At 42.5% G+C, this 13,425-nt stretch overlaps 1 protein-coding gene across 1 annotated transcript in view; it reads right to left on the bottom strand.

Moving 5' to 3' along the window:
- The window catches only part of LOC310738041 (uncharacterized protein), a 924,051-nt gene that overhangs the window by 472,957 nt on the left and 437,669 nt on the right, over positions 1 to 13,425 (bottom strand). The window lies entirely within an intron of this gene.

Here is a 13,425-nt window from a genome sequence, read left to right as displayed (position 1 = left end):
AACCGGTGACAAAGGGCAGCCCTGCTGGAGTCCAACATGCACCGGGAACAAGTCTGACTTACTGCCGGCAATGCGAACCAAGCTGCTGCTTCGGTCGTACAGGGACCGGACAGCCCTCAGTAAAGGACCCCGGACCCCATACTCCCGGAGCACCCTCCAAAGGCCGCCGCAAGGGACACAGTCGAACGCCTTCTCCAAATCCACAAAACACATGTGGACTGGTTGGGCAAACTCCCAGCAGCACCCTGTAGAGGGTATAGAGCTGGTCAAGTGTTCCACGGCCTGGACGAAAACCACACTGTTCCTCCTGAATCCGAGGTTCTACTATCAGCCGTATTCTTCTCTCCAGTACCCTGGCATAGACTTTCTCAGGGAGGCTGAGAAGTGTGATCCCCCTATAGTTGGAACACACCCTCCGGTCCCCCTTCCTCAAAAGAGGGACCACCACCCCGGTCTGCCATCCCAGAGGCACTGTCCCCGACCGCCACGCAATGCTGCAGAGGCGTGTCAGCCAAGACAGCCCCACAACATCCAGAGACTTGAGGTACTCAGGGCTGATCTCATCCACCCCCGTTGCCCTGCCACCGAGGAGTTTCTTTACTACCTCGGTGACTTCAGCTTGGGTGATGGACGAGTCCACCTCTGAGCCCTCAGCATCTGCTTCCTCAATGGAAGACGTGACAGCGGGATTAAGGAGATCCTCGATGTATTCCTTTCACCGTCCAACGACCAGGTGAGGTCAACAGCCCCCCACCTCTACTGTAAACAGCGTTGGTAGGGCACTGCTCCCTTCTCCTGAGGCGCCGGACGGTTTGCCAGAATCTCTTCGAGGCCAGCCGATAGTCCTTCTCCATGGCCTCACCAAACTCCTCCCAGGCCCGAGTTTTTGCCTCCACAACCACCCGGGCTGCAGTTCGCTTGGCCTGCCGGTACCCGTCGGCTGCCTCAGGAGTCCCACAAGCCAACCAGGCCCGATAGGACTCCTTTTTCAGCTTGACGGCATCCCTTACTTCCGGCGTCCACCACGGGGTTCGGGGATTGCCGCCTCGACAGGCACCGGAGACCTTACAGCCACAGCTCCGAGCGGCCGCTTCGACAATGGAGGTGGAGAACATGGTCCACTCGGACTCAATATCTCCAGCCTCCCTCGGGATCCGGTCGAAGCTCCGCCGGAGGTGGGAGTTGAAGATCTCTCTGACAGGAGACTCGGCCAAACGTTCCCAGCAGACCCTCACAGTACGCTTGGGTCTGCCAAGTCTGTCCAGCTTCCTCCCCCGCCATCGGATCCAACTCACCACCAGGTGGTGATCAGTTGACAGCTCCGCCCCTCTCTTTACCTGAGTGTCCAAGACATACGGCCGCAGGTCAGATGAAACGACCACAAAGTCGATCATTGACCTATGGCCTAGGGTGTCCTGGTGCCACGTGTACTGATGGACACCCTTATGCTTGAACATGGTGTTTGTTATGGACAAACTGTAACTAGCACAGAAGTCCAAAAACTGAACACCATTTGGGTTCAGATCAGGGGGGCCGTTTCTCCCAATTACGCCCCTCCAGGTGTCACTGTTGCTGCCCACATGGGCATTGAAGTCTCCCAGTAGAACGACGGAGTCCCCAGTCGGAGCCCTTTCCAGCACCTCTCCCAGAGACCCCAAGAAGGCCGGGTACTCTACACTGCCGTTTGGCCCGTAGGCACACACGACAGTGAGAGACCTATTCCCGACCTGTAGGCGCAGGGAAATGACCCTCTCATTCACCGGGGTAAACTCCAACACATGGCGGCTGAGCTGGGGGGCTATAAGCAAACCCACACCAGCCCGGCGCCTCTCGCCATGGGCATCTCCAGAGTGGTAAAGAGTCCATCCTCTCTCGAGGAGTGTGGTTCCAGACCCCAAGCCGTGCGTAGAGGTGATCCCGACTATCTCTAGTCGGAACCTTTCAACCTCACGCACAATCTCAGGCTCCTTCCCCGCCAGCGAGTTGACATTCCACGTCACTAGAGCTAGCTTCCGTGTCCAGGGATCGGGTTGTCGAGGCCCCTGCCTTCGACTGCCGCCCAATCCTCTTTGCACCGGACCCCGTGGGGGAAGGCCCGGCCACCAGGCGCTCGCATACGAGCCCCAACCCCAGGCCTGGCTCCAAGGTGAGGCCCCGGCTGCGCCATACCGGGCGACGTCACGGTCCTTGATTTATTCTGTCTCATAAGGGGTTTTTTAAACCGCTCTTAGTCTGACCCGTTGCCTAGGACCTGTTTGCCTTGGGAGACCCTACCAGGGGCATATAGCCACGGACAACATAGCTCCTAGGGTCATTCGAGTACTCAAACCCCTCCACCACGTTAAGGTGGCAGTTCAAGGAGGGGAGTGTCTGGTGTGAGAGACAAAGTCCAAATCCGTGATGGCGTGGCAGAACCAGGGCGTTGGCTTGCACCGTTCCAGGCCATCAGATGGCTTTTTGCAGGCGTTCTGGAGGTTCAACTTTTTAGGTTCTTAATTGACGTGTCGTCGGGATATTGGGGGACGGTAGCGATCGAAGGGGGGCAAGCACTCGAAATGCCTATGTGCGTCTGGAGGTTTGAGCCAGAGAAAGGAAGCTGATTCATGGGCTTTTCTTTCTCTTTCCCTGCACCCTCCCCCCTCTGGTTCTGTTGCCTTGTTGGGGAATTTCAAACTCCTATGGAGATTCCCCTGGAGCTCATAGCAGCCACGGTGCTCTCTTCTGGGCATGGGATGTTGGATATTGTGGGAGGGGATCCCATGCACCTAAATGAACACCGTGGCTGCTCTGCGCTCCAGAGGATGAGTCTTTGTAATGTTTTATCAGGCTGCAGAGATGAAGGCCAAATCCTTTACAAGGTGACAGAACCAGGGCGTTTGTGTGCACTAAGACACGTCAGATTATGGTTCTATGGGGAGTCAGTGCTCATGGTTCAGGGTCCAGAGACATGTCTTGTGTCACTGTGGTGAAATCAGAACCGCTAGGTAAATTTCATTTGGTTTGACATGATGTTTCTGCTTCCTTAACTTTCATTTAACCAATGTATTATTCTTTGTGCTAGTGGTGGCATAGAGTCCTGCTGAAATCATGACTCTCCATCTTCACAGTCCATTAGAGTTAAGTTTCAACTGAAGTATCAGATCTCTGTACACTTATATACAGCTCTGCTCTCTGCCTGCTCTCACATTTATTCTTTTTTTTTCTGAATGTGAAGGATGAGAATTCACTGGAATAACAAAAGAAAATGGCACCATAAGGATCGGAAAGCATGATCTTTCACCTACCGATATCAGAACCTATGCTTCAACCAAAACTTCTTGAAAGGGTGTTTCACAGGGATATATATCGATAGATTAGTATAAGACATGTGCCGGTAAATGTAGAAGTTTAGAACGTGTCTTAGCTGCTTTTTCATGCTAGTACACTGCGTGTATGCTATGCAAAAGAGACATGCGCACTCTGATGTAAACAGTCTCCACGTGGAGGAGAAGCATGGCGTGAGGTGGAACACTGACGATAATTTATGCCCCTTCTAAAAGGGTAAAGTCAAAGGTTTGGAAATATTTTGGGTAGCGGAAAATGCTGAGGGACTGCTGGTGGAAGACGATTTCCCTTTGTGTGAAACATGTGGAGGGAAAGTAGCAGCCAAACACCGGAACACGTCCAACATGTTCGCTCATCTTCCACACAACCATCCAGTGCGATTCAGGAAGATAAATGTCATTTTACTTCTTATTTCTGTGTCGTACACCATATAAAAGTATTTTTCCACAGAATTGAATACCGTGATAAAACCTTACGGTATTATGCACTTGCCGGCTCGTGCTGTGGCTGTAGTGCAGCAGATCCAGGACATCACCATCCGACGGCGCACGTGCCAAACAATGTGCCACGGCTTGTCTGAGCTTCAGAGTCCCTGAAATTTGTATAATGTTCCTTAGATGAAATCCCCCTGAAAAACAGAAGAACCAGAGGCTCACCATGCAACATCTCAGGACCAAAAGAGCACAGAGGCTCTGCTGAGCTCCAGAGCATGAGTAACTTAAACTTTTTTTTTCATGCTCCAGAGATCCAATACACTTTCCCCTACCAGGTGGTAGAACCAGGACATTCTCTTACACTAAGGCATTTTTTGCAATGTCTTTGGCAGCGCAGTTTGCAGGCGCTCTGGAGGTCCCGCTTTTGAATCGTTTCGCAGTGATATTTATGTAGCACAAGCAATGAAAATGTTGACGAGCATCACGTGGTTCTCCTTCTTTCTCCTCTTTTCTTTCTCTTTCCATGCACACTCTCACACCAATAGATTACAACGCAACACACACTTAGATTAGATGAGAATAAAAGGCCAAGTTTTTATAGTTTTTTATTTTTGTATAGCACCAGCACACCTACAAACCATGCTGAACCTGCTGAAATCATGACTCTCCATCTTCACCGTCCATTACAGTTAAATTTCTACTGAAGTATAAGATCTCTGTACACTTATATACAGCTCTGCTCTCTGCCTGCACTCACATTTATTATTTTCTTTTCTGAATGTGGCAGATGTGTATTCTGCTGAAATCCCATGAGAAAAGAGAAGCAATAAGGCTTGGAGGAATTGATCCTTTGAACAAATAAAGCAGGACCTATGCTCCAAACCAAAACTTCTTGCAAAGGAGGTACAGTATCGCACCAGAGCCCATAAATAGAAACTGAATGAAGTTGCTGTCAAACCGAATGTAAATGACATGATTTCACCACAGTGACACAAGACATGTCTGACTCACGGATCATGTTGATAGACTGTAGGAAGAACCAGCCCCAGAATCCCCATTATACTGTGTGACTCCGCTTTTGACTTTCCATTGTGTAATCCCATACTTCAGCTTCTGCTAATAATAATATTAATAATAATAATAATAATAATAAACAATAATTATTGATATATCAGTTATACCATGGGTCAGAGTAAAGTAATAGCAGTTATACCAGAGCCCATTGAAAATTAATAACAGTTATACCAGAGATCAGAGAAAATTATTAATAGCAGTTATACCAGAGATCAGAGTAAATTAATAATAGCAGTTATACCAGAGGTCAGTGTAAATTATTAATAGCAGTTATACCAGATGTCAGAGTAAATTAATAATAGCAGTTATACCAGAGATCAGAGTAAATTAATAATAGCAGTTATACCAGAGCTCAGTGTAAATTAAAAACAGTTATACCAGAGGTCAGAGTAAATTAATAACAGTTATACCAGAGCTCAGTGTAAATTAATAACAGTTATACCAGAGGTCAGAGTACATTAATAGCAGTTATACCAGAGATCAGAGTAAATTAATAGCAGAGTAAATTAAAAGCAGTTGCACCAGAGGTCAGATTAAATTAATAATAGCAGTTATACCAGAGGTCAGAGTAAATTAATAACAGATATACCAGAGGTCAGAGTAAATTAATAGCAGTTATACCAGAGGTCAGAGTAAATTAATAATAGCAGTTATACTAGAGGTCTGAGTAAATTAATAGCAGTTATACCAGAGGTCAGAGTAAATTAATAATAGCAGTTATACGAGAGGTCAGAGAAAATTAATAGCAGTTATACCAGAGGTCAGAGTAAATTATTAATAGCAGTTATACCAGAGATCAGAGTAAATTAATAATAGCAGTTATACCAGAGATCAGTGTAAATTAATAATAGCAGTTATACCGGACGTCAGAGTAAATAATAGCAGTTATACCAGAGGTCAAAGTAAATTAATAATAGCAGTTATACCAGAGGTCAGAGTAAATGAATGATAGCAGTTATACCAGAGGTCAGTGTAAATTATTAATAGCAGTTATACCAGAGGTCAGAGTAAATTAATAGCAGTTATACCAGAGATCAGAGTAAATTAATAATAGCAGTTATACCAGAGGACAGAGTAAATTAATAGCAGTTATACCAGAGGTCAGAGTAAATTATTAAGAACAGTTATACCAGAGATCAGAGTTAATTATTAATAGCAGTTATACCAGAGGTCAGAGTAAATTATTAATAGCAGTTATACCAGAAATCAGAGTAAATTAATAATAGCAGTTATACCAGAGATCAGAGTAAATTAATAATAGCAGTTATACCGGACGTCAGAGTAAATTAATAGCAGGTATACCAGAGGTCAGAGTAAATAATAGCAGTTATACCAGAGGTCAAAGTAAATTAATAGCAATTATACCAGAGACCAGAGTAAATTAATAACAGTTATACCAGAGGACAGAGTAAATTAATAGCAGTTATACCAGAGGTCAGAGTAAATTAATAACAGTTGTACCAGAGGTCAGAGTAAATAGCAGTTATACCAGAGGTCAGAGTAAATTAATAACAGTTATACTGGACGTCAGAGTAAATTAATAGCAGTTATACCAGAGATCAGAGTAAATTAATAGCAGTTATACCAGAGATCAGAGTAAATTAATAATAGCAGTTATACCAGAGATCAGAGTAAATTAATAGCAGTTATACCAGAGGTCAGAGTAAATTAATAATAGCAGTTATACCAGAGGTCAGAGTAAATTAATAGCAGTTATACCAGAGGTCAGAGTAAATTAATAATAGCAGTTATACCAGAGGTCAGAGTAAATTAATAATAGCAGTTATACCAGAGGTCAGTGTAAATTATTAATAGCAGTTATACCAGAGGTCAGAGCAAATTAATAGCAGTTATACCAGAGATCAGAGTAAATTAATAATAGCAGTTATACCAGAGATCAAACTAAATTAATAATAGCAGTTATACCAGAGGTCAGAGTAAATTAATAATAGCAGTTATACCAGAGATCAGAGTAAATTAATAACAGTTATACCAGAGATCAGAGTAAATTAATAATAGCAGTTATACCAGAGGTCAGAGTAAATTAATAACAGTTATACCAGAGATCAGAGTAAATTAATAATAGCAGTTATACCAGAGGTCAGAGTAAATTAATAGCTGTTATACCAGAGGTCAGAGTAAATAGCAGTTATACCAGAGGTCAGAGTAAATTAATAATAGCAGTTATACCAGAGTTCAGAGTAAATTAATAATAGCAGTTATACCAGAGATCAGAGTAAATTAATAATAGCAGTTATACCAGAGGTCAGAGTAAATAATTAACAGTTATACCAGAGGTCAGAGTAAATTAATAGCAGTTATACCAGAGGTCAGAGTAAATTAATAATAGCAGTTATACCAGAGTTCAGAGTAAATTAATAGCAGTTATACCAGTGGTCAGGGTAAAGTTAAAGTTATGGCAGTTATACCAGAGGTCAGAGTAAATTAATAGCAGTTATACCAGAGGTCAGAGTAAAGTATTAGCAGTTATACCAGAGATCAGAGCAAAGACAGACAGGGGGCGGGGCATGTGATGACACAAGGCGTAATCACATGACCCAGCGTCCAACTCGCCTCGCCGTGCCGAGTGTTAAGTCGTGTCACACACCCGTGTCTCCGGAGTTTTGTCGTTTTGTGTTTTTTTGTGCGTTCACGTTCACCTGACGTCATGTGACGTCACGCGGCGTAGATATGGCACTCCGCCGGATATTACCCAGACCGTGCCGAGCGGTTTGATTTGTCACACGTCCGGGTCCAAACGATTTTAGGGACACGGTAAGCTAACAGGTTTGCTCGGTGGGCGTGGCCTGTGACATCACGTGACGTCTTCGATTCAGCCGGGGTTCAACTCCCCCCACTGTGCCGAGTACTTAGACATATCACACGCCCATTTCTGAGCATGTTTTTTTTCGTGCTTATTTGGACTAATGGTGGGGGCGTGGCTTGACGTGACGTCACGTGATGTCATTATATTACCCACAGTCCAACTCCCTATGCTACGCTGAGTCCGTCGATATGTCACATGTCCCCCTTCATGTATTTTGATGACCGCGCCCATTTTGATACCCATAATGCCCTTCTGCACAAGAAGGGTAATGCCATCTCCCATGATGCAATTCACCCCAAAGGGCTGTTTGCTTTGATATATGACAAAGTGTCTGGCGTGAGAGACAAAGTCCAAATCCGTGACGGCGTGGCAGAACCAGGGCGTTGGCTTGCACCGTTCCAGTCCGTCTGATGGCTTTTTGCAGGCGTTCTGGAGGTTCAACTTTTTAGTTTCTTGATTGATGTGTCGTCGGGATATTGGGGGACGGTAGCGATCGAAGGGGGCCAAGCACTCGAAACGCCTATGTGCGTCTGGAGGTTTGAGCCAGAGAAAGGAAGCTGATTCATGGGCTTTTCTTTCTCTTTCCCTGCACCCTCCCCCCTCTGGTTCTGTTGCCTTGTTGGGGAATTTCAAACTTCTATGGAGATTCCCCTGGAGCTCATAGCAGCCACAGTGCTCTCTTCTGGGCATGGGATGTTGGATATTGTGGGATTGGATCCCATGCACCTAAATGAACACCGTGGCTGCTCTGAGCTCCAGAGGATGAGTCTTTGTAATGTTTTATCAGGCTGCAGAGATGAAGGCCAAATCCTTTACAAGGTGACAGAACCAGGGCGTTTGTGTGCACTAAGCCACGTCAGATTATGGTTCTATGGGGAGTCAGTGCTCATGGTTCAGGGTCCAGAGACATGTCTTGTGTCACTGTGGTGAAATCAGAACCGCTAGGTAAATTTCATTTGGTTTCACATGATGTTTCTGCTTCCTTAACTTTCATTCTAACCAATGTATTATTCTTTGTGCTAGTGGTGGCACGGAGTCCTGCTGAAATCATGACTTTCCATCTTCACCGTCCATTAGAGTTAAGTTTCTACTGACGTATCAGATCTCTGTACACTTATATACAGCTCTGCTCTCTGCCTGCTGTCACATTTATTCTTTTCTTTTCTGAATGTGAAGGATGAGAATTCACTGGAATAACAGAAAATGGCACCATAAGGATCGGAAAGCATGATCTTTCACCTACCGATATCAGAACCTATGCTTCAACCAAAACTTCTTGAAAGGGTGTTTCACAGGGATATATATCGATAGATTAGTAAAAGACATGTGCCGGTAATTCTGTAATGCAGTAAATTGCGGTAATGAATATGCACAGTATTTTTAGCGCAGACATTTCAAAATAGCGTGAATAATTGTAGCTCCAAATGTAGAAGTTTAGAACGTGTCTTAGCTGCTTTTTCATGCTAGTACACTGCGTGTATGCGGTGTAAAAGAGACATGCGCACTCTGATGTAAACAGTCTCCACGTGGAGGAGAAGCATGGCGTGAGGTGGAACACTGACGATAATTTATGCCCCTTCTAAAAGGGTAAAGTCAAAGGTTTGGAAATATTTTGGGTAGCGGAAAATGCTGAGGGACTGCTGGTGGAAGACGATTTCCCTTTGTGTGAAACATGTGGAGGGAAAGTAGCAGCCAAACACCGGAACACGTCCAACATGTTCGCTCATCTTCCACACAACCATCCAGTGCGATTCAGGAAGATAAATGTCATTTTACTTCTTATTTCTGTGTCGTACACCATATAAAAACATTTGTCCACAGAATTGAATACCGTGATAAAACCTTACGGTATTATGCACTTGCCGGCTCGTGCTGTGGCTGTAGTGCAGCAGATCCAGGACATCACCATCCGACGTCGCACGTGCCGAACAATGTGCCACGGCTTGTCTGAGCTTCAGAGTCCCTGAAATTTGTATAATGTTCCTTAGATGAAATCCCCCTGAAAAACAGAACAACCAGAGGCTCACCATGCAACATCTCAAGACCAAAAGAGCACAGAGGCTCTGCTGAGCTCCAGAGCATGAGTAACTTAAACTTTTTTTTTCATGCTCCAGAGATCCAATCCACTTTCCCCTACCAGGTGGTAGAACCAGGACATTCTCTTACACTAAGGCATTTTGGCAATGTCTTTGGCAGCGCAGTTTGCAGGCGCTCTGGAGGTCCCGCTTTTGAATCGTTTCGCAGTGATATTTATGTAGCACAAGTAATGAAAATGTTGACGAGCATCACGTGGTTCTCCTTCTTTCTCCTCTTTTCTTTCTCTTTCCATGCACACTCTCACACCAATAGATTAGAACGCAACACACACTTAGATTAGATAAGAATAAAAGGCCAAGTTTTTGGAGTTTTTTATATTTGTATAGCACCAGCACACCTACAAACCATGCTGGACCTGCTGAAATCATGACTCTCCATCTTCACCGTCCATTACAGTTAAGTTTCTACTGAAGTATCAGATCTATGTACACTTATATACAGCTCTGCTCTCACATTTATTCTTTTCTTTTCTGAATGTGGCAGATGTGTATTCTGCTGAAATCCCATGAGAAAAGAGAAGCAATAAGGCTTGGAGGAATTGATCCTTTGAACAAATAAAGCAGGACCTATGCTCCAAACCAAAACTTCTTGCAAAGGAGGTACAGTATCGCACCAGAGCCCATAAATAGAAACTGAATGAAGTTGCTGTCAAACCGAATGTAAATGACATGATTTCACCACAGTGACACAATACATGTCTGACTCACGGATCATGTTGATAGACTGTAGGAAGAACCAGCCCCAGAATCCCCATTATACTGTGTGACTCCGCTTTTGACTTTCCATTGTGTAATCCCATACTTCAGCTTCTGCTAATAATAATAATAATAATCATAATAATAAACAATAATTTTTTATATATATTAGTTATACCATGGGTCAGAGTAAATTAATAGCAGTTATACCAGAGCCCATTGAAAATTAATAACAGTTATACCAGAGATCAGAGAAAATTATTAATAGCAGTTATACCAGAGATCAGACTAAATTAATAATAGCAGTTATACCAGAGGTCAGAGTAAATTAATAATAGCAGTTATACCAGAGATCAGAGTAAATTAATAATAGCAGTTATACCAGAGATCAGACTAAATTAATAAAAGCAGTTATACCAGAGGTCAAAGTAAATTAATAACAGTTGTACCAGAGGTCAGAGTAAATAGCAGTTATACCAGAGGACAGAGTAAATTAATAGCAGTTATACCAGAGGTCAGAGTAAATTATTAATAGCAGTTATACCAGAGGTCAGAGTAAATTAATAACAGTTATACCAGAGATCAGAGTAAATTAATAATAGCAGTTATACCAGAGGTCAGAGTAAATTAATAACAGTTATACCAGAGATCAGAGTAAATTAATAATAGCAGTTATACCAGAGATCAGAGTAAATTAATAATAGCTGTTATACCAGAGGTCAGAGTAAATTAATAACAGTTATAACAGAGATTAGAGTAAATTAATAATAGCAGTTATACCAGAGATCAGAGTAAATAAATAATAGCTGTTATACCAGAGGTCAGAGTAAATTAATAACAGTTATACCAGAGGTCAGAGTAAATTATTAATAGCAGTTATACCAGAGATCAGAGTAAATTAATAATAGCAGTTATACCAGAGATCAGTGTAAATTAATAATAGCAGTTATACCGGACGTCAGAGTAAATAATAGCAGTTATACCAGAGGTCAAAGTAAATTAATAATAGCAGTTATACCAGAGGTCAGAGTAAATGAATGATAGCAGTTATACCAGAGGTCAGTGTAAATTATTAATAGCAGTTATACCAGAGGTCAGAGTAAATTAATAGCAGTTATACCAGAGATCAGAGTAAATTAATAATAGCAGTTATACCAGAGGACAGAGTAAATTAATAGCAGTTATACCAGAGGTCAGAGTAAATTATTAAGAACAGTTATACCAGAGATCAGAGTTAATTATTAATAGCAGTTATACCAGAGGTCAGAGTAAATTATTAATAGCAGTTATACCAGAAATCAGAGTAAATTAATAATAGCAGTTATACCAGAGATCAGAGTAAATTAATAATAGCAGTTATACCGGACGTCAGAGTAAATTAATAGCAGGTATACCAGAGGTCAGAGTAAATAATAGCAGTTATACCAGAGGTCAAAGTAAATTAATAGCAATTATACCAGAGACCAGAGTAAATTAATAACAGTTATACCAGAGGACAGAGTAAATTAATAGCAGTTATACCAGAGGTCAGAGTAAATTAATAACAGTTGTACCAGAGGTCAGAGTAAATAGCAGTTATACCAGAGGTCAGAGTAAATTAATAACAGTTATACTGGACGTCAGAGTAAATTAATAGCAGTTATACCAGAGATCAGAGTAAATTAATAGCAGTTATACCAGAGATCAGAGTAAATTAATAATAGCAGTTATACCAGAGATCAGAGTAAATTAATAGCAGTTATACCAGAGGTCAGAGTAAATTAATAATAGCAGTTATACCAGAGGTCAGAGTAAATTAATAGCAGTTATACCAGAGGTCAGAGTAAATTAATAATAGCAGTTATACCAGAGGTCAGAGTAAATTAATAATAGCAGTTATACCAGAGGTCAGTGTAAATTATTAATAGCAGTTATACCAGAGGTCAGAGCAAATTAATAGCAGTTATACCAGAGATCAGAGTAAATTAATAATAGCAGTTATACCAGAGATCAAACTAAATTAATAATAGCAGTTATACCAGAGGTCAGAGTAAATTAATAATAGCAGTTATACCAGAGATCAGAGTAAATTAATAACAGTTATACCAGAGATCAGAGTAAATTAATAATAGCAGTTATACCAGAGGTCAGAGTAAATTAATAACAGTTATACCAGAGATCAGAGTAAATTAATAATAGCAGTTATACCAGAGGTCAGAGTAAATTAATAGCTGTTATACCAGAGGTCAGAGTAAATAGCAGTTATACCAGAGGTCAGAGTAAATTAATAATAGCAGTTATACCAGAGTTCAGAGTAAATTAATAATAGCAGTTATACCAGAGATCAGAGTAAATTAATAATAGCAGTTATACCAGAGGTCAGAGTAAATAATTAACAGTTATACCAGAGGTCAGAGTAAATTAATAGCAGTTATACCAGAGGTCAGAGTAAATTAATAATAGCAGTTATACCAGAGTTCAGAGTAAATTAATAGCAGTTATACCAGTGGTCAGGGTAAAGTTAAAGTTATGGCAGTTATACCAGAGGTCAGAGTAAATTAATAGCAGTTATACCAGAGGTCAGAGTAAAGTATTAGCAGTTATACCAGAGATCAGAGCAAAGACAGACAGGGGGCGGGGCATGTGATGACACAAGGCGTAATCACATGACCCAGCGTCCAACTCGCCTCGCCGTGCCGAGTGTTAAGTCGTGTCACACACCCGTGTCTCCGGAGTTTTGTCGTTTTGTGTTTTTTTGTGCGTTCACGTTCACCTGACGTCATGTGACGTCACGCGGCGTAGATATGGCACTCCGCCGGATATTACCCAGACCGTGCCGAGCGGTTTGATTTGTCACACGTCCGGGTCCAAACGATTTTAGGGACACGGTAAGCTAACAGGTTTGCTCGGTGGGCGTGGCCTGTGACATCACGTGACGTCTTCGATTCAGCCGGGGTTCAACTCCCCCCACTGTGCCGAGTACTTAGACATATCA

The sequence above is a fragment of the Silurus aristotelis genome (assembly GCF_946808225.1).
Source record: "Silurus aristotelis genome assembly, chromosome: 15".
NCBI lineage: Eukaryota > Metazoa > Chordata > Actinopteri > Siluriformes > Siluridae > Silurus > Silurus aristotelis.
This window is presented reverse-complemented; position numbering and strand designations above follow the sequence as displayed.